The sequence below is a fragment of the Lepidochelys olivacea genome (genome assembly GCF_965140295.1).
Source record: "Lepidochelys olivacea isolate rLepOli2 genome assembly, chromosome: 3".
NCBI lineage: Eukaryota > Metazoa > Chordata > Testudines > Cheloniidae > Lepidochelys > Lepidochelys olivacea.
Window position 1 is genome coordinate 1,633,208 of NC_140413.1, and position 26,072 is coordinate 1,659,279.

The following is a 26,072-nucleotide window of genomic DNA, read 5'->3' on the forward strand; positions in this document are numbered from 1 at the left end:
GCACAGCACATTTCCCTTCCATTTCCACAGGACAGCAGTTCCCAGGCTGGGGGCTCCAGGCTCCCTCCCCCACTCACTGCATGGGGCCTGCAGGGTGAGACGCTTGCGCCAGGCCTCGCTCTAGCCAGCGCAGGTCCCGGTTTATCCTCACAGTTGCTCACTTCACTTAGGAACACACCAAACGGAAACTGGTGAAGCAGCCAGCCGGTGGTCTGAGGGGAACAGCTCCCCGAGGGGAACCAGCCCCTGCAGACACTCGAGCAGCAGGCCTGCTGCAGCTCAGGCTATGACAGAGGGGAGGCCTGAAAGCTGCAGGGTAGAGGGGACCTACGGTAATTGCTGGATGTGCAGAGCAAGTGCCAGGCACTGGGAGACCCAAGAGGGACCCTGGGCAGAGAGCAGAGCACGGCGAAAGCCCGGTAGCCACCTTCCCCACTCAGACCCCAAGGGGAAGGGGTCTTCAAGTTCCCAGAGAGGGCAGGGTGGAGCTCCTGGCGGCTGCAGAGTGAGGGGCACAGAGATCCTGTGATCCCAGGGCAGGCCTCCTCCAATGGGCACCACTGTTCCTGTTTCTGGGGGCAGGTGGCTGGAGAGCAGAGCTCAAAGCACACAGGCTACTCTCTGCCCGCAGATCTCATCTCATTCGGGTGTAATGGGAGCGGATAAAGAGAACAGTTGAGGGGAAAGTGAGGCATGGGGATCTGCAGCCTCTGTCTGTGGTTTCTTAGCACCAGGAAAAGGATAAGACAGAAGTATGGGGGCGAGGGGGAATCTCACCACTGCTAAGCCAGAGCTCGCAGGGTAGCATAGCAGCTCACTTTAGTTAGGCATCTCTACCTGTATTAGAAATCAGGGCCTCGGGGTGCTGGGCTCCGCACAGACACAGGATGTCTCCAGTGTACTGTCTGCATCCAAACAGTGTGCTCCACGCTCCAGCGCCGAGACCTCTATGCGAGACCGAGCATCTCTGCGGGACCCCGCTACCCAAGAAGCATCGCCAACTACCTCACCACCGCAGGGCTGGGGACATCAGCTCCGCCCCGGTGGTCTCAGCAGCAGGGTATCTGGGTCCGCACTGCAGGGAAGGACAGTCAGGGAGGCTGGATCTCCTTGGTTTTGCTAAGCAAGGGGTGGATTAAGACTGACCTAGAGATCCCTCCAATACCCCCGACAGTTCCCAGGCAGGTCAGGCACAGATTACATTCTCCGAAACAGGACTCAGTTAACGTAGGTCACTTTGCCCACCACTAAATGCAGCCACCGCAGGGCTGGTATGAGGCAGCTGTTTACCAGCTGCACAGCAAGCAAATACCATAGCAAAGGAAAGGAGGCCAGAAGCTGCGGGAGACACAATTGCCTGAAGAGGAGTCTGGGCAGGACACCAGGGTTCATTCTCCTGTACTCTGATGAAGAGCTCATGGGATCTCTAACTACCACAAGCCAAGAGGACACTGATTCTACAGACAGCGCCCTCCCTAGTCCAAATGCCCGGCCCCATGCCAGGGCAGTGTTCAGTAGGACACCTCCTCAGAACACTGCCCGGTGAACAATGCCACAGCACAGTGCATACAGGGCTGTCTCCCGGGCGCCCCGCTGGCATTCGCCATCACGCACCCCCACCTCCACCACCCTGCACCGCTGCCGGGGCTCCGGCCCCACCACCGGTGGGGTACATTTGTAATTGTTTACGTGGAAGAGGGTGACTAGGAGAGAGGGCTTAGGCACTGTTAGCTGCCAAAGCAGCTGGGAAAGACGTGTGCCCCTCTGTCCCACCAGCTTGCCCCACACCATCGGGATCCACACCCCAGTTTCGGAGCCACTGGCTTGGAAGTCACTTCTCCAAGTAAAACCCAACCCAACCCTGTGTCACACAGGGGGCCAGAGCAGTTGACCACAACAGGCCCTTTTGGCCACGGGAGCTACGACTCCCTGATAGGCTGAGAGATGCAGCAAGCTCAGTTTGCAGCCTCTGCTCAGGCCCAGCTGCTCGGACGATAGATCAGGCCCCGGGGGCTGTACTGCAGATCCCCGTCTGTCTTGCTTCTGCATACCCTCGCCGTAGGCCACCCCAGAAAACCACAGCCCTAGGGTGCATTCCATCCTCCCAGCGACGGAGCCCTGCTGTATATTAAGCTGTCTGCTGCGTCTACTACCACTGGTCTTTTGCAAGCACAGATCATTCCTTTCTGCGGCACTTCACTGCAATCAGACAAAAGAAGAGATGCCTGGACACAGCAGCACATGGCTCAGCACGGCAGCTCGGGGCTCCTTCACATGCTAGTGACACCACCGATCCCTCCCCTCCCCAGCACAGAGCCAGCAGATCTGTCTCCATCCATCCACTCTACAACTCTGCTGTTCCAGTTTACCCAGCCGACAGCCGCTGTCCTGCCAAGGCTGTGTGCAGTGGGTGACGACTAGGAGAAGCTTCAGAGTGAGCGAGGGCGTTGTAAGTGTGTGAAAAAGCCACCACCAACTGGCCCAGCTCCAGGGTTTAACTAATAGAGGAGGACACCTGCTGAGTCAGGCACACCACAGAGGGAGGAGCACTGCAGCAGGGCCAAAGACCCGGAATTAGTAGGCAAAGCCTGTGAAGGTGGACCCACTCCCAGCAGCTGGGGCAGCCAGTCACATCCCCTCTGCTCAAAGCTCCTTTTGTCCACAGGCTGAGAGCAACCACCTGTCCTGCCTGGCCCAGGGAGGATGGAGCCAGTGGTTTCCACCACCTACAAGTGCTGCCCTGATGAGCCTTTGCCTTCCCTGAATCCTGGGGTCAAACTGCAGCCAGAGGAGTTCCACAAATGGGCTCCCCACATACAGAGACTACAATTCCCAGCATGCAGGGTTCCCTCTTGATCTCTGCAGCCTCCACTAAGATCAGAGAGGAGCACTGTGCTGTGTGTCTACAGATACTACAGGGGAGGGTGGGAGCAGTCTGCTCCTCTGAACGCAAGCGAGGCTCAGCTCTTAGATTCCCATGGGGCCCATGGCGGGCACTCTGCCCCTAAACGTACTCAGCTACAGTGTACCAGAGACATCCCAAGTGCCCCTGCACTATGCACAACAGTTACAAGTAAAACACAGAAGAAAAACGACCTGTTTGACAAATCCCTTCCTGTGACCGACTGGCTGAGATGCAGATCCAGCACACTGGTCATAAGGAAGGGAACAGCTGCCCAGGGGATTACAGAACACGTGCTGCCAAATATCCGGGAAGGGGAGACAGACAGGCCTGTGGGCTGCTGCAGTATGAAGGAAGATTTGCTCTCAGCAGGGGGAAAACAGGGAATCATGCCTCTTTGCAGAGCCAGGGTGAGAAATATGGCGCCACACTATTGCTTCAGATGGCCAGACCCCAGTTCCCATGTCTGAATCCCCAGGGTGGGACAGATATTTATTCCTTTCGTGCAGTCATGACTTAACCAAGCCCCACAATCTTCTGCTGACCCACTGACCCGGCGTGAGTTCACGACATGCTCTCCTTATCACCCTCAGCCCACAGTGAGCAAGCCCAGAGAACAGGGGCTGGGGCTCGTTAATTTCCACAATCCTTCCCTGGTTTAACCAGATGGCAGATTCCAGTTTCCTGTCCCGACTCCTGATCCATCTAACCCTCGGGCAGGAGCACAGACTATTCAGAGGTTTATTTTTGGCAGTTCCAGGGGGATGTTACAAAGTCCCCAAAGAAGCCATCAATCCAGAGAGGTAGGTGATCTTGAGAAGGATAGGAACTGGTCAGGTCTAAGCATGGGCAAGGGAATCTCTGCACTCACATGATGGGTGTCCTAGACTAAGGCCCTTCTGCTTCTACATCTTCTTCACAGCCAGCCAGTCTAGCTTCCCTTTCTGGACTTCTCTGGGCTACTGGAAAAGGGGTGCCAATTCCAGAGCAGATAAAACCAGCTGCCAAATCCAGGAGATTTGTTTCAAAGGTGCCCCCAGCAACCTAGGGATCTGCCAATGCACCCAAAGCATCCCACTTGGCTGGCTAGGAGCAAGCCAACAGCATCCATCCTAGAGAAACGACAGGGCTGTAAATTAAACTTGAACACCAACATAAACTCACAAGGAAGGCACTTTACACCACACAATTGCGACAAGCTGTCGAAGGCCATGCTCAGCCAGCTAGAGCAGCCAAGCCAGCGCGGGGAAAACTGTGTGTTCACCTAGCCCATCCCAGGGCAGGCCTGGGTCACGTGCTACAGTCTGTCCTCTAGGGCTCTGGCCAGGCCAGTCTCAAATGGACCGAGCCACCAGTCTCTACCACTGATTCCACTGATCATTCACTCTGAACATTGTCCTTGATATTCAGCCTAGGATTCTCTGTGGCAGTTACATCCTCAAGCACTTCCCCCCACGCTCCACCAGTGTCTGCCAACTTACAGTTCTCCCCAAAGATGCCTTACCAAGGTCCCCCGCCACACCCCTCTCCATGAAGCAGTCCACGGCTCCACCTCCATGTCTCCCAGGCACCTGGTTCTCCTCCACGTATGGTACCTACCCCAAAGGTGGATGCAGCTCGTCTCGCCTCCTGTGCTCGAAGGGCTAGGATGGGAATCAGGGAGCAGGCTGAGCTATTAGCAATTCGGAACGGAGCTCAATGCGTGCTCCGTCTTCTCCACGGTAGGACAGCACAGGCTGCTCGCATGCTGGAACACAACCAGAACACCAAAGAAACCTGCATTTCCAGGCACGGCCCATGCACCATTCATCAGACAAGCAGGGAGTAATTAGGTCTCTGTGCATATACACTGATAACAGAGTGCGCTGATTGGCTCACGAAGACTGTAAGCTACATAACAGAGATTACAGACGCACAGGTCGGAGCTTATTACCCAAGACAATGTTCTAACCCCACGCCGAGGATGCTGTCACTCACCCGGTGCAGAAGACGCCTTTGCTACACCCACTTTGCGTAACGCTGTAATAATCCCACCCCTCTGGTGTGCTCAGACCTGCCTGTTTTGAACACAGACAGTTAGCTGCAGGATGCAAGGAGAATCCAACAGGGACATTCCGGCTAATCACAGCCATTCAGTCTGATCTGCTCGGCTGCTATGAGAACTTGTGTACAAGCAGAAGACAAGCACCTCTCAAACCTCTCACCGTGGTTCCTCACACACCCTCAACACGCATGATTTACTCAAGGGGTAGTCAAAATCCTGCCGCCAGCCCTCTGGTTGCTGCCCACTGAGACTATAGGTCCAGGAAAGCCATGCTCCACCTCGAGCCAAGCAGCCTCCACCTGGCTCATGATGGAGCAGGCATGCTGGGATTTGTAGTGGCAGCCGGTCACCCCTCCTTATTAAAGGTGAGCGGCTCTCAGCAGCTCCATTCCGTGTCCAAGTGCAGTCCCTGATGTCTGCCCCGCACGGCTCCCAGCTGCAGAGCGTAGGCAGCCCGTCTCCTCCAACTCAGCAGTCCCACATTCACATGCCAGTATAGCAAGGCTCCCTGCAGCTAACAGCCACCAAAGGATCGGCTGCCTTAATGCCTAGGCCCCCAGAAAGGGAAGGAAGGATAGCACGGTTAATGACCAATCATCGCTGGACCTTTCCGCCGACAGACAACACAGGGCAGAGTGCATAACACATGCAGAGCCCTCCTCCGACAGCCATCCCCACAGGGCCCTCTGCAAATACCAGAGCAGTTCAACCCTCCCAAAGCAGAGCAGGAAACCCAGAACACCAGCCTCTGTCCTTGCACTTAAGTCTCATTAGCTGGGCGGGGCTTACTGATGTTCCCAAGCCTCACCCCTAGCCTCCCAGAGACTCAGAGAATGCCCTGTTTATTCCAGAGCCTGAAAAGCACCCATCCCCCTCTGCCTTACTGCTCCTGCCCAGAGAGCTGACTGCTTAACTCAGACAGAAACCCCACCTAGGACACTGACACCAGAGCCCCACAAGGTCCCTGGGGCAGCAGGCTCGCCCAGCAGGGAGACGCCACATTACTAGCAAAAACAGAAAGGCGTGTCATTCATAGGATGATCAGGGCCCTATTTATTGTGCTAGGTGCTGTACGTAGTCACATTTATAAAACGTACAGTGATCCATGGACGTAAGAGCTGAGGCTTATTACAGGACAATGAGACAGAAATGTGACCCCATTACTGGAACAAAGCACTCTTCGTAATAGTCTTGTGGCCTGGTATCCTTTGCTCAGTTCTACCTACCTATGCTGACCAGTATGCTGGCTGTTGTCTAGATGGCTCTCTCCACCCCAGAGGTGGCCGCATTTCTGAGGACCTGTAGGAGTATAAATCTAAGTGCTCTGAAGCGCTTCAGGATAAAATAAAATATTCCTTTATCAGCCATGAGCTGCAGTTTTCTTTCATACATTTGGTGCCTAGTTTCAAATTCATCATTGCTATTCTGCACCAATGACCTGCTTGAATTCTATGAAACAAAATCCACCAGCGCCCATCCTGGAGAGTGTACAGCCAGGGCCCCAGCCCTGCAAAGGACTTCTTCACTAGGGGATCGAGCACAGGATCAGCGTATAAGAAACGGACACACAGAGGATGGGATGGACCTGGGAAATCCAGAGGGGTGGGGATAATTTGGAGGGGGTCTCTCTCTCTGGTTACAGGTGGAGGAGGTGGTGACACCTGGAGATCAGTTTCCCAAGGACTACACAATCCACAGAGCTTCTTTCAGTAGCTTATAACTTTGTCAAACGGTGACCTTTCCAGATTACATTTTCCGCCTTGGGTCTCAGTTGAGCACAATATTTGTTTTGAAAATCTGAAAAGAAACTTACAGCACTTCCAAGCAGGAAGAGACTGATATACATACACTCACCATTACGTTAAAAACACTGCCAACTTAAAAACCAACCCAGCTCCAGCCGTCAGCAGGCAGCGAGAGGAACCTGCAGTTTGCTACAGAGACGCCATTGACTGGCCGCCCAAAGAGAGACTTGAGTTTAGGCAGATTACAGAGGGTTAAAATGCACTTTGCACAGGCAGTCACTGCTTTGTGTGGCGGCAATGGGTTCCCCAGCGTGCCACTGGCACGGTGTACATGCAAGTATGAGACAGAGGACGCAGCGCTGTTGTAGCCGGGTCTGTCCTAGGATATTAGACAGACAAGGGGGGGGAGGGAATATCTTTTATTGGACCAACAGCTGTTGATAAGAGAGACAAGCTTTCGCGCTAACACAGAGCTCTTCCTCAGGTCTGGGAAAGGTGCTTCTCGTGACACTCTGACCTCATCCATCTTGTCTCCATGAAATCAAGTGGAATTTTTCATTCCTTGCGCAATCCCTCTCAGTGCCCTTTTGGTAGTGTGCACGGGTGAGGCACTTCTCCGCACATCCACATGTGTGCAACAGGAGCTGAGGCTCAGTGTGCAATCAGGCAGGCCAGAGGGACAGCCCAACATCCACACAGAGCAGGGCCTTGGTTTAATGTTGCCTTCAAAATCTCACACACAATAAAACACAATACGCTCCAACTGATCTTCCTCTGGAGGAATGAAAGGTAGGAAGTCCAGGCATTTCAAACCCAGCATCCCTCCACAGATCCCAAAGTCCCCGGAAACAGCTCTCAGCTGCCAAGAAATCAGTATCAGAGGCCGACACAGAAACTGTCTCATGAACCAGAATCTGCCACTTCGGGAACAACACGTTTCACAAAACTCCAGGGTCTGGGCCAGATCCAGCCGCGCACGGGCAGGGCTGGATAGACTTTGTTACCTGCCGCCAGAGAAAGCACTGCATGGGGCTCGACAAGGGTGCGCCTTCAACAAAAGCGCAGGGAGTGGGAGCCAGTAAAAACAAATCAGGACAACGAATCTGGATTCTGCCCAGCACAGTGGAAGAGCTCCAAGGTGGGATGAATCTGGGGCTTAAATTGGTGACAAGCTTGCTCTGCCGATGTAAAAGGTACAACAGAAAAAGCAATTCAGTTATTTCTGGCCTGCCATCCAGCCAGCACTTAGGATCATATCCGCATCCCTCACAAGACAAACACATCCCGTAATGGCCCTGCCTAGCATTATTCCACATGGCTGGGATTTTTCCCTGGAACATGGAATGGGATAATCTTGTTTAAGTAACCTTAATACACACTCCACTTTAAGGAGATGGATCCATTTCTGGGAAAAGCACACAGACTGGCAGGCTGCAATGAAAGCTAGCCCAGCCCAGTGTCCTTCTCTGCCACCCATGAAAGCAGACACAGATGGTTACTCGTATAAGCACCAACATTCCCTATAAAGGCAATATTCCCCATTTATCTCTGTGTCTGAAACTGACAAATGTACCCAAACCCATTACACTCCCGTTTCCACACGCTCCCCTTACCAGAGTCGGAAAAACCAACACAGGAAATACGTGTCTCCCCTGACTCGTAGCTCTATTTGACTGAAGCCTGTAAAAAGATCCAAGGTCAAAGGCAGTGTGACTGGGTGTAGACCGCAGGGTCACGTGCATCTGTAATATTTTAGAGAACAGGCTATAAAACATTTTTCAATAGCACCCACTACTTGGCTTCAAGTTAATTCTCAGCCTCCAAGAGACAGCTTGAGGCCTGTATGTAGCACCCACGGCTACCTCAGCACTAGGCACGCTGCTCGCATTTAACGAAAGACAACTAAACAGTCTGCACCAATCCCAAACAAGAGCGTTTGTAAAACAAGCTGCGTGCGAACTCTCCCGATACAAGGATCAGAGGTGTGCAGCCCTTCCCTTCCCCAACGTTATGGTGATGCTTGGACCATTACTGAAGGCTTCCCCTGCAACAGTCACTGCAGGCTTTTTTTAAAAAGTTCAGGATGTTTTAAAAAATCTGCTATTACACCCCTGGATGGCACGAGCTGGACGCTGCTCGGGACAGGCAGACTGAGTGCTGTCAGTCACAACACGACCACAGTCCCTCGGAGGAAGGCCAGATGCATTTACAAGCAAGCCTGTCTCTCACAAGCCCTTTGGGACCGAGGAGGGTCACAGAATCCCAGCACTAAGGTGTCCATGTCCACCTTGCGGCCTCCTCCCTTGCCCAGCTGCTCAGGTCCTGGCCCTGGTGAAAGACAGCATGCCCCGGGTGAAGAACCGCAGGTGGCTAGGCTGCTTTCACCGCCCCACGCTCCCTGCGGCGCCATTCCCAAGTGCCACGTCCAGTGAGAGCAAACAGCTGCCGACGCCAGTCGGGCATGCTGCACCAGGCAGCTTCTTGCGAAATGAGCCTTCTGGAGCTGGGCTTTGAATCTGCCAAGATCCATCCTCCCCCACACATGTTGTTCTGACCACGTCTCCCCAGTCAGCCTATGTCCTGGCATCCCAGCTCACACCACATTTGGTTCAAGTTTCTCCTCACTTGCAGTGTTCTTCATAGGGCAGCTCTGCCTGCCTCTGCCATCCTCCTGCTGCGGGTGCCTCTGCAGCACTTCTCTCCCGACTGCTCACTTTGTCTCCTCCAGAACCCATACCTGCCTTCACGCAGCCCCATTCATTGGCACAGTAGCCACCCCAGCTCCCCCTTCACACCCCGCAAAATCAGTGTTTTTGCTAGAGCTTGGCTCTGTCTTCCATTAATGTGGTGCCCAGAACAGAGCACCATGTCCCAGGCGGGGTCTCAGCCCTGCTATATTTTGGCTTGCTAATCCTACTGGCTGTGCGGCTGGTGCTGCACAAAATAGAGCAGGTGACAATCCCTGCCCCCAAGAGCTCACAGACAAAACAATCGTGACCAGAGGCTGGGGCCAGGGGTTGGAGGACAAGTGTGACAACAGCTCTTATTGAGGGCACACACCACGGAAGAAGCGACTCTCACAAGTGGTTTGAAGCAAGAAAGGTTTCAGAGTAGCAGCCGTGTTAGTCTGTATTCGCAAAAAGAACAGGAGGACTTGTACCACCTTAGAGACTAACAAATTTATTTGAGCATAAGCTTTCATGAGCTACAGCTCACTTCATCGGATGCATACAGTGGAAAATACAGTGGGGAGATTTATATACATAGAGAACATGAAACAATGGATGTTACCATACACACTGTAAGGAGAGTGATCACTTAAGGTGAGCTATTACCAGCAGGAGAGCGGGGGAGTGGGGGAGTAAGGGGGTGGAGAAACCTTTTGTAGTGATAATCAAGGTGGGCCATTTGCAGCAGTTGACAAGAACGCCTGAGGAACAGTGGGGGTTGCGGGGGGGAGGGGGGGGAATAAGCATGGGGAAATACTTTTACTTTGTGTAATGACACATCCACTCCCAGTCTTATTCAAGCCTAAGTTAATTGTATCCAGTTTGCAAATTAATTCCAATTCAGCAGTCTCTTGTTGGAGTCTGTTTTTGAAGTTTTTTTGTTGAAAAATTGCCACTTTTAGGTCTGTAATCGAGTGACCAAAGGGACTGAAGTGTTCTCCGACTGGTTTTTGAATGTTATAATTCTTGACGTCAGATTTGTGTCCATTGATTCTTTTACGTAGAGACTGTCCGGTTTGGCCAATGTACATGGCAGAGGGGCATTGCTGGCCCATGATGGCATCTATCACATTGGTGGATGTGCAGGTGAACGAGCCTCTGATAGTGTGGCTGATGTTACTAGGCCCTGTGATGGTGTCCCCTGAATAGATATGTGGGCACAGTTGGCAATGGGCTTTGTTGCAAGGATAGGTTCCTGGGTTAGTGTTTTTGTTGTGTGGTGTGTGGTTGCTGGTGAGTATTCGCTTCAGGTTGGGGGGCTGTCTGTAAGCAAGGACTGGCCTGTCTCCCAAGATCTGTGAGAGTGATGGGTCATCCTTCAGGATAGGTTGTAGATCCTTGATGATGCGTTGGAGAGGTTTTAGTTGGGGGGCTGAAGGTGACGGCTAGTGGCGTTCTGTTATTATCTTTGTTGGGCCTGTCCTGTAGTAGGTGACTTCTAGGTACTCTCCTGGCTCTGTCAATCTGTTTCTTCACTTCAGCAGGTGGGTACTGTAGTTGTAAGAATGCTTGATAGAGATCTTGTAGGGGTCTGTCTCTGTCTGAGGGGTTGGAGCAAATGCGGTTGTATCGTAGAGCTTGGCTGTAGACAATGGATCCTGTGGTGTGGTCTGGGTGAAAGCTGGAGGCATGAAGGTAGGAATAAGTAGTGCACCTTATGCACTATAAGATGGGTAGAAAGCTGGCTAGATTGTCGGGCTCAACGGGTAGTGATGAATGGCTCCATGTCTAGTTGGCAGCCGGTATCAAGTGGAGTGCCCCAAGGGTCGGTCCTGGGGCCGGTTTTATTCAATATCTTCATAAATGATCTCGAGGATGGTGTGGATTGCACTCTCAGCAAATTTGCGGATGATACTAAACTGGGAGGAGTGACAGATACGCTGGAGGGGAGGGATAGGATACAGAAGGACCTAGACAAATTGGAGGATTGGGCCAAAAGGAATCTGATGAGGTTCAATAAGGATAAGTGCAGGGTCCTGCACTTAGGACGGAAGAACCCAATGCACAGCTACAGACTAGGGACCGAATGGCTAGGCAGCAGTTCTGCGGAAAAGGACCTAGGGGTGACAGTGGACGAGAAGCTGGATATGAGCCAGCAGTGTGCCCTTGTTGCCAAGAAGGCCAATGGCATTTTGGGATGTATAAGTAGGGGCATAGCGAGCAGATCGAGGGACGTGATCGTTCCCCTCTATTCGACATTGGTGAGGCCTCATCTGGAGTACTGTGTCCAGTTTTGGGCCCCACACTTCAAGAAGGATGTGGATAAATTGGAGAGAGTCCAGCGAAGGGCAACAAAAATGATTAGGGGACTGGAACACATGAGGTATGAGGAGAGGCTGAGGGAGCTGGGATTGTTTAGCCTGCAGAAGAGAAGAACGAGGGGGGATTTGATAGCTGCTTTCAACTACCTGAAAGGGGGTTCCAAAGAGGATGGCTCTAGACTGTTCTCAATGGTAGCAGATGACAGAATGAGGAGTAATGGTCTCAAGTTGCAGTGTGGGAGGTTTAGGTTGGATATTAGGAAAAACTTTTTCACTAAGAGGGTGGTGAAACACTGGAATGCGTTACCTAGGGAGGTGGTAGAATCTCCTTCCTTAGAGGTTTTTAAGGTCAGGCTTGACAAAGCCCTGGCTGGGATGATTTAACTAGGAATTGGTCCTGCTTTGAGCAGGGGGTTGGACTAGATGACCTTCTGGGGTCCCTTCCAACCCTGATATTCTATGATTCTATGAATAGCGGTCAGTAGGTTTCCGGTATAGGGTGGTGTTTATGTGACCATCGCTTATTAGCACTGTAGTGTCCAGGAAGTGGATCTCTTGTGTGGACTGGTCCAGGCTGAGGTTGATGGTGGGATTATCGCTTGACTATCACTACAAAAGGTTCCCCCCCCACCACTCTCCTGCTGATAATAGCTCATCTTAAGTGATCACTCTCGTTACAGTGTGTATGGTAACACCCATTGTTTCATGTTCTCTATGTATATAAATCTCTTCACTGTATTTTCCACTGAATGCATCCGATGAAGTGAGCTGTAGCTCACGATAGCTTATGCTCAAATAAATTTGTTAGTCTCTAAGGTGCCACTGGTACTCCTTTTCTTGAAGCAGGAAAGGGTGTTTGGCTTACACCCTCTCGGAGCTCAGGAATAAGGAATGGGAGGAAGACACACAGAGCAGTGAGGGAGGCAGGGGAATACTGAGCAAGGGTGTGGAGAGACTCCGGCTCCTGCCACAGTCCCAGAGTAGATGATCTGGGAAACTGATCACCAACAAAACCATTAGGGGGTGACATTTAAATGGGCTTCAGGAACCTCACGGATGTGAATCGGCAAATCCCCACCTCCACAAAGCTACCTGAAAAGGAAAACACGGGGGAGTGTTCACAATGTACACACGTGACCTGAAAGTCCAAGCCCCTCTTTCCCTCAAAATAATCTTCTTTGGTTTTTTTAAAAGGTGTAGCTCTCAGCACCTACCTCCGGTGTGCTGGTCAGCCAGTATACCTGGGACATGCCCAGAGCCTGGAATCTGAGCAGCGGAAAGGAGAAGAGATTTAGTCAGACTGTTTTCTTGTTTGTTTTTGTTAACACCTATTTAACTCAAATTCCTGCCAAATGCATGGGAGAGAAGAGCATTTTGTTAAAGATTCAATACACCCACTCCTCCGATTGCGGGCTCAGACAGATGACAAGACTTGGTATTTCTAGATCAAAGCCAAGCACAATTAAATGTTCAGACCTGCAGGGACTTGCTGGATCAGTAAAGCATCAAGCCCCAGCTCACCATGAGATGGGGAGAAGGAAGAACCGAGACCCGAGACACAGGCAGGAGCAGCACTGTGCAAAGCCTGCCACGTGTGATGCTATTTTTACATAGTCACTTCTCTGCCCATGAGCACCTTGAAGGAAAGCAGCACTCTAGACACAAAGGAAATTAAGGAACACCAGGAAAAGCAAATGTCGAAGCATGTCAAGAGCAGAGGGAATTTGCAAAGGTCACTTTCGTTTTTCAAAGCAAAGATGGATTTTCCCAGACCTGCTGCGGAGGCCATCAGGGAAAGATGTCCAAAGGTCTCAACAATCTCTTCTCACTCCCAGCATTCTATTCTGAAACTGACCACAAAAGCTTCCTCACCAGAAATGCTTGCAAGGCAAAGCTAGAATTTAGCTTCCATGGCATTTTAATTGTTGAACTGCTGAATGTTGTTTAATTAATGACCAATTGTTAAACAATGCTTGGATATGTTTTTATTCAGAGAATCACTGCACAGTCCTGACCTCTTTCCACAAGAGTCTCTGGAGGTTATTGGCCCAACTCCTAATGAAGATCCCCAATTAGACAAAGACGACAAAACAACTGCAAATACCTCCTGTATAATAAAAGCAAATGTCAAAAATGTTACACATGCAGTTTTAAACAAACAGAGTCTAGCCAAAAAAAAAAGCAGGAGGAGAATTAAATCAGTCACAACGTTGGACTTGTTTATTCAGTGTTAAAGGCAAAACAGCAAGGACTGCTGCCAAAACCTCATTATCAACTTTTCATCCTGGTTGTTACTTGCTCTGAATGATTTTCCACCAGAATCTGGGCAATCAGTGAGTGGATAACCTGTGGCAATTAACCAAGGAAAAAGCCTAAAGACCATGCCAACATTTCCCCTCCAAACATAACTAAACAGTACAGATTACAGCCGAGCAAGATAGTACTTCGGGAGGTTTGCTTATGCATGTATGAGCGGGAATCAGTTTCATATTTCAGCCCTAACCCTGCTTGCTGTAGCACGCCAACAAACTCACTCCAAAAAAAGAACAGGAGGACTTGTGGCACCTTAGAGACTAACATTTATTTGAGCGTAAGCTTTCGTGAGCTACAGTAAGCTGTGATCTCAGTGACTTTGCATGTTTCTCCTGACTTGTCACAGAGGTGAACAAACAAACAGGAGCTGGGCTGGCCCCATCCCACTCCAGAGTAACCACGCAGTAACACCTGCCAGGAGGAATCATTAACTACAAAGGCTTACAGTAGGTCTTCTGTTCTAGGAGGGGGGACAGGGGGGCGAACACCTGAGGGCCATATCGGGGAATGGAAATTGTACGGAGGGCCATGAATGCTCACAAAATTGAGGTTGGGGTGCGGGAGGGGCTGGGGATGAGAGGCTTGGGGATCAGGAGAGTGCTCCATGCTGGGATCGAGAGGGTTGGAGAGCAGGAGGGGGATCAGACCTGGGGTTGGGGAGAGGCTCAGGGGTGCAGGCTCCAAGCGGCACTTACCTCAAGGGACTCCCGGAAGCAGATCCCTGTCCCTTCTCCGGCTCCTACATGTGGAGCAGACCCCTGTCCCTTCTCCGGCTCCTACATGTGGAGCAGACCCCTACCCTCGGAGCGGGGTGATGCGGCTGCTTCCAGGAGCCACGTGGTGCAGCTCCTGACCTGGCGCCCCGGCTGGATCCCAGGGCAGGGCGGGTCCCAGACCCTGCTCCCCAGTGGGAGCTCACAGGCCAGCTTAAAACAGCTCGCAGGCTGGATCTGGCCCATGGGCCGTAGTTTGCCCACCCCTGTTCTAGGACCATCTCTATGCTGCTTGTTAAAATTACAAGTAAACAAAGATTGGAAAGTCAGATGAATTAGCCTGTACAGTTAGGGTGGCCAGAAGTCAGACCAGGGTGGAACAGTGACTAGAAAACCAGGAGGAATTGTTTTGATGCCCACATGCTTAATCCCCATTGGCAAGATTCCTGCTCACCTGCCAGAGCTGAGAATTCCTGTATCCTGTCCCAGGGCTTGCACAGATGCTCTCAATGTCCTTCCAATGGGTCCTCTCTCCTGCCTACGAGGGTGTTGGTAAGGTGCCTCGCACCAAGGTATCTAAGCACCTCCAGACTATCACTGAGATGAGACAGCGTGAGCACAAATATATAGAAGTGCATCCCCACCTGACTCTACTGGCTCTCCATTCACACCTGCCTTTTAAACCCTTACAGTGACCATCTCAGACATTGTTTCTCTCTACTCTTCTACCAGCTGTCTCCTCCAGCCCTTCATACACCCCAGCTACTGTTGGTGCAAGAGCTTTCTCCTCTGAAGCTTTGAACTGCCTCACTTACTCTCTCCCACCACAGATTTTCTTGCTCATTTCAACCCTCAGCTGAAAACCCCTCTCTTTTCTCCCTTCACTCCCCTCCCTCCCACCCACATAACGCCAGTGTTTGTGTGAAGATGCTGTACATAACAACGGAGTGCTCTGTGCCAGCGGGACATATCAACACATGACATCAGTCTTCCCTCCTGGGCAACAGGCTCTTGTACCAAGGGTTTTCTTTATAGATCAGTCTGAGATCAGCCTTCCCTACCTGAATATATCCCGGGGCACAGGAACCGGAGCAGCCTCGAGGCCCGTCTCTGACCAGATGCTTCAGAGAAAGGTGTAAGAAAGCTGTAGTAAGATTTGGGATAAGCTGCCCCCCTATTATGTCTCCCCCAGAAACACAGGAGTTGCCAGACAGAAATTTCCGATTTCCCTTCTCCAGACCATTCATCGTGTTATTAGTATCATCAGCATAGCATCTCCGCGGTTTTGTATTACTGTAGCACCTAGGGGCCCTACTCACAGAGCAGGACCACTTCGTACCAGGCACTGGACAAATACAGAGCAAAAAGATGGGCCCTGCCCCAAGGAGCTGACACTGTAAGTACCAGATAAGAGACACCGGAGGGAGACAGACAGACAGATGGGGGAGCACAAGGAAACAGTGAGACAATATTGGTCAGCACAGTACTTTTATCACATCCCCCCTCGTTCATCTCCTTTCCAAGGTAACAATCCCTGAGGTTTTTTCCAATCCTTTCATCATTCTTATCCCTCTTCTCTGAGCCCCGTCTAGTCTGCAGGACCCTGTGTGTGAGGGCTGTTCGCACACACAGCACAAATGCATTAGTACAGCCTTTATCCTCCATCTTGTTCCTTATGCCGCCTGACACCTTGCTTGCTCTTTTTCCCACAGTCACAATTTAAGCAAACATTTTCAAGGGCACCCAGGTCCCTTGCCTGAGCTGATTGTTAATTTAGAACCCTGTAATGTATGAGCAGCTTCAGTTTCTCTCCGCTATGAATTTATTTGCATTAATCTTCATTAAAGTGCATTTGCCATCATGTTGCCCATTCACCTAGAATCATAGAAGGTCAGGGTTGGAAGAGATCCCAGGAGATCATCTAGTCCAACCCCCTGCTCAAAGCAGGACCAACCCCAACTAAATCATCCCAGCCAAGGCTTTGTCAAGCCGGGCCTTTAAAACCTCTAAGGATGGAGATTCTACCACCTCCCTAGGTGACCCACTCCAGTGCTTCACCACCCTCCTAGTGAAATAGTTTTTCCTAATATCCCACCTAGACCTCCCTCACTGCAACTTGAGACCATTGCTCCTTGTTCTGTCATCTGCCACCACCGAGAACAGCAGAGATCCATCCTCTTTGGAACCCCCTTCAGGTAGTTGAAAGCAGCTATCAAATCCCCCCCACACTTCTCTTCTAAGACTAAATAATCCCAGTTCCCTCAGCCTCTCCTCGTAAGTTATGTGCCCCAATCCCCTAACCATTGCCCTCAGCTGGATTCTCTCCAATTTGTCCACATCCCTTCTGTGGTGGGGGGACCAAAACTGGACCCAATCCTCCAGATGTGGCCTCACCAGTGCCGAATAGAGGGGAATAATCACTTCCCTCAATCTGCTGGCAGTGCTCCTACTAATGCAGCCCAAAGTGCCATTAGCCTTCTTGGCAACAAGGGCACACTGCTGACTCATCTCCAGCTTCTCATCCACTGTAATCCCCAGGTCCTTTTCTGCAGAACTGCTGCCTAGCCATTCGGTCCCTAGTCTGTAGCGGTGCATGGGATTCTTCCGTCCTAAGTGCAGGACTCTGCACTTGTCCTTGTTGAACCTCATCAGATTTCTTTTGGCCCAATCCTCCAATTTGTCTAGGGCCCTCTGTATCGTATCCCTACCCTCCAGCGTATCTACCTCTCCCCTCAGCTTAATGTAATCTGCAAACTTGCTGAGGGTGCAATCCACGCCATCCTCCAGATCATTAATGAAGATGTTGAACAAAACGAGCCCCAGGACCGACCCTTGGGGCACTCCGCTTGATACCGGCTGCCAACTAGACATCAAGTCGTTGACGTCTGGTTGGCAGCCTAGTTAGATCTCACCTTCTTGTCAACTGTCTAAATGGGCCAGCTTAATTATCACTACAAAAGTTTTTTATTTTTCTCCTGCTGATAATAGCTCATCTTAACTAATTAGCCTCTCACAGTTTGTATGGCAACTTCCACCTTCTCTGTACGTGTATATATATATCTTCTTACTATATGTTCCATTCTATGCATCCGATGAAGTGGGCTGTAGCTCACGAAAGCTTATGCTCTAATAAATTTGTTAGTCTCTAAGGTGCCACAAGTACTCCTGTTCTTTTTGAGGATACAGACTAGCACCGCTGCTCCTCTGAAACCTGGAATTACTCACAGTCCTCTGGTCTTTAATAAACTTAGTACCATCTATCAGAGAGTCCATGCAGAAAACTGATGACTCTGAACAACACCCCACAGGTTTCACTTAGTGACTATGTTCTTGGACTCGCCTTCTCAAACATAATTACGCTACACAATATCCTCTGAAATATTAATGTCGAGTGCATTCTGATCACGCTTACCTTCCACTGGTTCTGAAGCAAACTAACACAGCCTTGCAGGGCAGGCAGAAAAAGAGACAGCAAAGTCTGCTCACTGGCCCTGGCAAAGAGGGTAACGGGAAAGAAACAATCCCACTCAGGCAGGCGGAGAGATCACTGCAAAGTGAAGTAATTCCTCCACACTTTCAGAGCACAGTTGGTGCCCCGCTGTCTTTACTGGCCAGATTTACAAGAAGTCTAAAGCTGGTGAGAAATTTCTTGGAAGCAAGACCCCCCGGCTCACACACACGCCCATTGGCTTGGAATCACAGGATCTCACATTCCCAGCAGGTATCTCATTGTTTTTCATGGGCTTCAGACAGAACGGTGTTCACATCTGAATACATAAGAACGGCCATACTGGGTCCAGACCAAAGGTCCATCTAGCCCTGTATCCTGTCTTCTGACAGTGGCCAATGCCAGGTGCCCCAGAGGGAATGAACAGAACAAGGAATCATCAAGTGACCCATCCCCTGTTGCTCATTCCCAGCTTCTGGCAAACAGAGGCTACGGACACCATCCCTGCCCATCCTGGCTAATAGCCACTGATGGACCTATCCTCTGTGAACTTATCTAGTTCTTGTTTGAATCCTGTTCTAGTCTTGGCCTTCACAATATCCTCTGGCAAGGAGTTCCACAGGTTGACTGTGCGTTGTGTGAAGAAATACTTCCTTTTGTTTGTTTTGAACCTGCTGCCTATTAATTTCATTTGGTGGCCCCTAGTTCTTGTGTTATGAGAAGGAGTAAATAACACTTCCTTACTTACTTTCTCCACACCAGTCAATATGTAAAGTTCCTTGCTGTCAGACCTGCGAGGGAGAACTGAAACCAAGACAGTGCCGCACTGAACCTTTCTCAGGGCTTGGGCCAGCAGAACCCCCTGAGGAAGGAGAGGGGCAGCCCTAAACATTCAGGTCTCCCCTTGGTTTCTCAGTTCTCCTTGCGGGCAGTGAAATGGCCAGGAAGCTGCTGGGTGCTCAGCATTCTGGGAGCCGAGCCCCTGACCGAGGTGCCCAAGCAGGCCATTAGGCTCCTACATTTTAAGAAGGGGGAGCACAAGGAAATGGTGAGACAACATTGGCTATGATTTTTCCTGCCATGGTGAGAAAATAGCCAATAGAGAGGAGGCCACAAGTTGCCACTTCAACTAGCTCCCGTGGGCCCTAATCCCCCATTGGGATGGGATCAATGCATAACTACTCGAACTAAAATCTTCATGGACAGTTATCCAAATGGCTATTTCTTCCCTAAGAGATGGAACAGTTCCAAGCAAATACACACTTGGCAGCACAGCAGGTAAACAGATAGGCAGGCAGAGATTTGCCATCATCCCAAGGTAAGGTCGGAGGTCATCTTCTACAGTAAAAACAGCAGCCAGATTGAGAGACAGCAGCCATGAGCTAAGTTGCAGAGAGTCAAAGCCTCACCTTCCATTTATTGCACCAAAACTGTACTGTGGGGTGTTCAGAAGGCTCCTGTCCGAACAGTGCCCACCACCACCAGATACAGAAACAGAGCTTAAGATGGCTAAAGAAAACTTGGTTTGACAACATCCTGCCTGGCAAGGAACCACTTCTCAACAGCTGTGTGTGAAATCCCTACTTCTATTGTTTTGCCTTTATAGTCCCTACTTCTCAATTGTTTATCTGTAGGGTCTCTGTCTGGTTCTTTGATCGGTTCTGCCTGTTGCATAACTAATTCTGTAAGGTGTAAATCAGCTAAGGTGGTGGGGTCTGATTGGGTAAAGAATGGCTTTTCATAATGGGCTAGGATGGGTGAAAAATACTGTCTGGCAGGACTTTAGTTTACAACGACTGGTGAAGGTAGAGCTAAGCAGGACTCAAGTCTCACTATACAAACTGAGGTCCAAAAGGAAGTTCTTTGGGACCTAACTCCAGGACTCAGCCCCAAGATCAGAGCTGCCAGACCTCAACACCCTGCCAATCATACTGTGCAGAAGCTGGAGCCCTCCGACGACCTGATCCTGACTGGCCAGCAGGAAAACCTCGTCTGCCTTATGGGGTGTGGTGAGCATTGTATGCTTAGCGTGAGCATTCTGTTTTGGTAACTGATAATTAATAGAGATGTGTTAGGCTCTTTCACTGGTAAAAGGCCCAGCAAACCCACAGAAGATTACATCCTGAGCCCTAGGAACTGGGTAAGGATAGGTGCCTTTCACCCCAAGCCCGAGGGACTAGATAAGGGTGGGGGTGCTTAAATTATCCGGGTTACCCCTTCAGTGCACGGAAGGGTACAGGTGGGTGCCCTAGAGCGTACGGGTAGCACCACCTCTCCGCTCTGGCCCCTCAGCCCATCCAAAGTGCCACAAAAAGCCTGTTGCTCTGATCACACTATGCCCCCTCACCAGCTCTCTCTTTCTGCACTGAGTTCAGACATCCCATCCTCTTGTTCAAGACTATGCATCGTTCCCTCATCCAGTTCCCAGTGCACTCTGCCCACCCCTTTAACATTCCCTTCCCCTTCTCGCACTCATTCCTCCCCCTGTTTTCATGCTGCCCCTGGGCCTGGAACAGCCTCCGGCTCCTCCTGTCGTGTAGCCTCCACCCCAGCATGGTTCCCTGTTCTACGGTAGCTCCATAACACCAAGCAATGCTGATTCCCAGCTGTCCCAGCCTGTGACCCACAGCTGGTTTAGCTCCATCCATATAAGACTGGGCTGCTGCAGACAGGGAAAGCATCTCAGGCACCAAAAGGAGCAACAACCTCCTTGTCTACTGAGCACAACCCAATCATAGAATATAAGGGTTGGAAGGGACCTCAGGAGGTCATCTAGTCCAACCCCCTGCTCAAAGCAGGACCAATCCCCAATTAAATCATCCCAGCCAGGGCTTTGTCAAGCCTGACCTTAAAAACTTCTAAGAAAGGAGATTCCACCACCTCCCTAGGCAACGCATTCCAGTGTTTCACCACCCTCCTAGTGAAAAAGTTTTTCCTAATATCCAACCTAAACCTCCCCCACTGCAACTTGAGACCATTACTCCTCGTTCTGTCATCTGCTACCATTGAGAACAGTCTAGAACCATCCTCTCTGGAACCACCTCTCAGGTAGTTGAAAGCAGCTATCAAATCCCCCCTCATTCTTCTCTTCTGCAGACTAAACAATCCCAGTTCCCTCAGCCTCTCCTCATAACTCATGTGTTCCAGACCCCTAATCATTTTTGTTGCCCTTCGCTGGACTCTCTCCAATTTATCCACATCCTTCTTGAAGTGTGGGGCCCAAAACTGGACACTGTACTCCAGATAGGCCTCACCAATGTCGAATAGAGGGGAACGATCACGTCCCTCGATCTGCTGGCTATGCCCCCACTTATACAGCCCAAAATACCATTGGCCTTCTTGGCAACAAGGGCACACTGCTGACTCATATCCAGCTTCTCGTCCACTGTCACCCCTAGGTCCTTTTCCGCAGAACTGCTGCCTAGCCATTTGGTCCCTAGTCTGTAGCGGTGCATTGGATTCTTCCGTCCTAAGTGCAGGACCCTGCACTTATTCTTGTTGAACCTCATCAGATTTCTTTTGGCCCAATCCTCCAATTTGTCTAGAGCCCTCTGTATCCTAACCCTACCTGCCACCGTATCTACCACTCCTCCCAGTTTAGTATCATCCGAAAATTTGCTGAGGGTGCAATCCACACCATCCTCCAGATCATTTATGAAGATATTGAACAAAACCGGCCCCAGGACCGACCTTTGGGGCACTCCACTTGATACCGGCTGCCAACTAGACATGGAGCCATTGATCACTACCCGTTGAGCCCGACAATCTAGCCAACTTTCTACCCACCTTATAGTGCATTCATCCAGCCCATACTTCTCTCGCCCATCGTCAGGGTGGTGCACAGTCTGGGGTCCTACTAGTCTCAACCCCCCTAACATCAAACAGCAGAGCTGGCAGGGACACCTTCCTCATCAGCTGCCAGGGGACTGCACCTGCTCCACTCCAGTGCACTATGCCTGCAATGACCCATGCCTGTCACCCATAGGCTCTACCTGGGGACGCATGTAAAGGCCATGGAGACATCTCACAGCTGGCAACCTTCTAGGCAGGGCCAAGGGGAGCACTTCACACCAGGGTGCTGTTCTGACTTCCCCCCATCCAATTCCAGACTTGGTTCAAGGTTTTGGACCTTAGGTTCAAAGGCCGTTATGTTTACTTCTGTGATCATGTTTCCACGTGCACACTGCTGCAGGGTCAGGATGTCACAGCACAGGGCTGTGGAATTCCCCACCCGCAGGGACCAGGAGGAGCCAGCATCTGACCATTTTAAGGCCTAGTACAAGACTCTTCTCTAAGCAGGCGACTGCTCAGTTAACAGAAGGGCCAAGCAAAGCTTCTCCAAGACTGATCCCACTGAGACAGAACCCTGATAATGGCGACAAGAGTTTGGTTTCTTTCCTAAGTGATCCTTCATTTTGCATGCGGTGACCAGGTGTTTCAGGGATGGCAGCATTAGAAATGCAGAGACCAGAGCTTTACTGATGACTCTCTCCTCTGTCCCTGCTGATCCCCATCACCAATAACCCTGTTATATCTGTAAGCTCCTCTGGGACCTGGCGTCTTTGTCTACAGCCCCATAAGCACAACCACTGCACCAAATACACTAGCATCTGCAGTAGCCCAGCTGGTTTAAGTTAGGAACTGCTCTTTACTCTTTCAGCCATATCTCAGAAAGGCCTCCTGAGTCAAGAGTGGATTTTAATTGCAAACATTCATATTCTATGGCCATTGTTCACCTGAACAGCCAGAGTGTTTAAGGGGTCACAATGACCAGTTCTGCAAAACCATCTTCTAGCACTTCCCATCACATCGCTAACCTGCCCCGTAATTTGTGCATTTCTCCCCCCACCACCACTGCTTCTCCAAAGGCATGAGCACAAAGAAACGCTTTCTGCTGTTTGTCCAGATCTCTCTTCTCTGCGCTCACCAAGTCATTCCCCAGGGTTCCCAATACAATTCCACCACGCAATCTTCTGCTTCACAAACCACCGCAGAGCTACAGCCCTGACTTCAGATCTCCATGTGCCTCAGCTGGAGCAGATGGACTGGTCCATAGCCACCTTCATCTTTAGCTGGTGGCCATAAAGCCTACAGATCCCAGTATGCATTGCCCGACACCTATATGAGCTCTCAGAACAAAAAATCCCAAGCATGCTGGGACATGTAGTCTTAGTTGTCTGCTCCTCCATATTAAAGTTGAGGGTATCTGCAAGTTACACGCAGCCCTAGGGCTCTTGGCGAGTTGCAGTTGTAGCCCTTGGTAGGACAAGGGTCGGGGATCCCTGGTGTACGGGAAATTTGCATACAAAGCAATTTAGATTGGGTAAAATATCACAGAAACTAAGAGGCTGGCATCTGCTGGCTTTTCAGCTCTCTCTAGCTACTGGTAGCAGCAGGCCCTTCGGCGCGGTGAGCGAGTGTCTAGACGATTACTTTCTCGGAGGAGGTTTTCCCACTCATCCATACGGCACCGAATATGTTGACACTCAGTCTTGGAGTCCAAGGCTCTCATCTCAAAAGCATTACAGTGATCAGAGACTTTTCCGGCTCTGTTGCTGAGCGCGTCCACATCTGACAGCCTGGCCAGAGGCAGAGCCCAGTGGATCACGCCTGCGTTTATGTCAGGAACAAGAAGGATTTAATCCACCCCCAGCGGACGGACAGCCACCAAAAAAGCGACAGCTACACTGAAGCTTCAGTTCTGCCACAAAACTAAAAATACCATGGTGTGAGAGGTGGGAACAGGTGTGCTCAGGACACAGCCTGGAGGGGCTCAGGCCGCTCCCTGTCAGCTGGGTAACAGCAAGTTCGTTTCCCCGGCAGAGCTGGGAGATCCCGGGGGTCTGAGGAGCCACTCGGGGCGATTCCCACAACACCCAACACTGCACCCTGCAATCCGCGCCAGTCTCTCGCCCCCATCCACCCCAGCCCCTCACCCAGGCATCTCCTCCGGCAACGGGGCCCTGCCCCCAGCCCTAGGGCTCGGTCCCCCAGCTCCCCCGCCATGGGGCGCCCGGGCAGCGGGACCCCCCCAGATCCCCCCGCCGTGGGGCGCCCGGGCAGCGGGACCCCCACAGATCCCCCCGCCGTGGGGCGCCCGGGCAGCGGGACCCCCCCCAGATCCCCCCGCCGTGGGGCGCCCGGGCAGCGGGACCCCCCCCAGATCCCCCCGCCGTGGGGCGCCCGGGCAGCGGGACCCCCCCAGATCCCCCCGCCGTGGGGCGCCCGGGCAGCGGGACCCCCGCAGCTGTCAGGAAGGCAGGTAACACCCCCGCCGCCCCCAGCCGAGCCCAGCCCGGGCTCGGGGGGCCCGGCGGGCTCGGGGGGCCGTGGGGGGGCCGTGGGGGGCGCTGGGCCCGGCCCCGCCCCGCACTCACCGCGCTCGGGCCGCCGCTCGCTCCGGCCGCTGCTCTCGCTGCGTCTGCACCGAGCCGGGCTCTGCGGGAGGGGCCGCACCGCGCATGCGCCGCTGCCCCCCCTCCGGGGCCGGCCGCCCCCCCGGCCCGGAGCCATGGCAACCGCCGCCGCAGCGGCCGGGCCCCCCAACCCCGCCGCGCCTCCCATGGCCCCCCACATCGCCCCAGCCCCACCCCCCGCCCCCGACATCGCCCCCCACATCGACCCTACTCCGTCCCCCCCACCCCCACATCGCCCCCACCCCATCCCCCACCACCCCTGCCCCCCACATCGCCCCCACTTCACCCCACCCCCCACCGTCCCTACCCCATCCTCCCGCCCCCCACATCGCCCCAGCCCCACCCCCCGCCCCCGACATCGCCCCCCACACTCCCCACATCGCCCCTACCCCATCCCCCCCACCCCCCACATCGCCCCCACCCCATCCCCCACCACCCCTGCCCCCCACATCGCCCCCACTTCACCCCATCCCCCACAGTCCCTACCCCATCCTCCCGCCCCCCCCATCGCCCCAGCCCCACCCCCCGCCCCCGACATCGCCCCCCACACTCCCCACATCGCCCCCCACATCGCCCCTACCCCATCCCCCCCGCCCCCACACTGCCCCCACCCCATCCCCCACCACCCCTGCCCCCCACATCGCCCCCACTTCACCCCACCCCCCACCGTCCCTACCCCATCCTCCCGCCCCCCACATCGTCCCAGCCCCACCCCCTGCCCCCAACATCGCCCCCCACATCGCCCCTACCCCATCCCCCCCGCCCCCCACACTGCCCCCACCCCATCCCATCCCCCACCACCCCTGCCCCCGACATCGCCCCCACTTCACCCCATCCCCCACAGTCCCTACCCCATCCTCCCGCCCCCCACATCGCCCCAGCCCCACCCCCCGCCCCCGACATCGCCCCCCACACTCCCCACATCGCCCCTACCCCATCCCCCCCACCCCCCACATCGCCCCCACCCCATCCCCCACCACCCCTGCCCCCCACATCGCCCCCACTTCACCCCATCCCCCACAGTCCCTACCCCATCCTCCCGCCCCCCACATTGCCCCCACTTCACCCCATCCCCCACCGTCCCTACCCCATCCTCCCGCCCCCCACATCGCCCCCCACCCCATGGGGCGATGCAGGAGCTTTCAAGCTGAGGGGAAGCGTGAAAACCAGCCTCCGATGCTAGTCATCAAGATGGCAGCGAGAAAGGCAACCACCAGCGACCGGTGGTAGGGACTTCAGAAGGCAGCATGTTCCCCGAGAGCTCCTGGGGCAACCCCGAGACCCCCGGCAGAGCTAAGGGGCTGCGGAGAGACGCTACCATGACCCCCCTGCCATCACCCTTCAATGCATGGAGAGGCCCCACCCTAAGCAGCCAATGTCGAGTACGTGGCCCTGCCGCGGCTGCACTTAGGCAAGGCCACCCAGCGGGATGCGGCCAGAACCCAGGACCTCCTGCTGCGCCCCTCTGCTCGCTGCTGCTGCCCCGCCCCAGCCGGCGGGT

The 26,072-nt window shown here is 52.8% G+C and overlaps 1 protein-coding gene across 4 annotated transcripts in view; it reads right to left on the minus strand.

Annotated features, from left to right (window-relative positions):
- Window positions 1–24,599, minus strand: part of MAPRE3 (microtubule associated protein RP/EB family member 3) — a 73,204-nt gene extending 48,605 nt beyond the window's left edge. Inside the window, exon 1 of one of the 4 annotated variants that reach the window (XM_084624763.1) lies at window positions 24,533–24,599. The gene's annotated coding sequence lies outside the window, so the exon portion shown is untranslated. Of the gene's footprint in view, window positions 1–4,501; window positions 4,830–8,304; window positions 8,345–24,532 lie in introns of those variants that run through there. The other 3 variants (XM_084624766.1, XM_084624764.1, XM_084624765.1) reach the window with 3 other exon arrangements.
- Window positions 24,600–26,072: the final 1,473 nt, after the last annotated feature.